A 649-nucleotide genomic window follows, 5' to 3' on the forward strand; every position below is an offset into this window, starting at 1 on the left:
ACGACCACGTATAGACAAATTGGCGCGACGGGGAAAGAAAAAGAAAAGCCTGATGCAGCAAGGTATTGTGAACATAGAAGCTTGGGAGATGCCTCTTGCTAGGGTTGCACATATATTGAAAAGTCGCATAAGGAAGAACTGATGTTAGATCTGATTAACACTCAAAGGCCTGAAAGCTTGTACCATAAGGCACTACCGACAGTATAGGGATGCAAGCCTTCCTATGGTGGCACCCGAAAGTCAAACCAGGGACATGTGATCCCCGACATTGTGACGTGGTTATTGCCAGAATACGTTTAGGTTACAGAATGTACTGGCAACCTGCACGGTGCAAGAAGTGCCAGATGAACTCTTGAGTAGACTGTGTAACGAAAGAAAAACAAACGAACACTTGAGCACTATATCTCGGCGGTCATGTGATACAGCCTCTTTCCGACCACCTAACCATGAGGTATAAAGAAACTATGTGAATATTTCATTTCATCTGATACAATTGGAAAGATATACTCGTACTATACCCTTAAATTTACTATGTGATAACTCCAGTATGCAAATACAGTGTTATTCAAACACACAGTGGCAAAAAGCATATGTAAGTAATTAATTTTTGTATGATGTGATGATTTTATATGTATATTTTACCTTGTAC

This window comes from Penaeus monodon, chromosome 13 (assembly GCF_015228065.2).
Source record: "Penaeus monodon isolate SGIC_2016 chromosome 13, NSTDA_Pmon_1, whole genome shotgun sequence".
NCBI classification, from domain to species: domain Eukaryota; kingdom Metazoa; phylum Arthropoda; class Malacostraca; order Decapoda; family Penaeidae; genus Penaeus; species Penaeus monodon.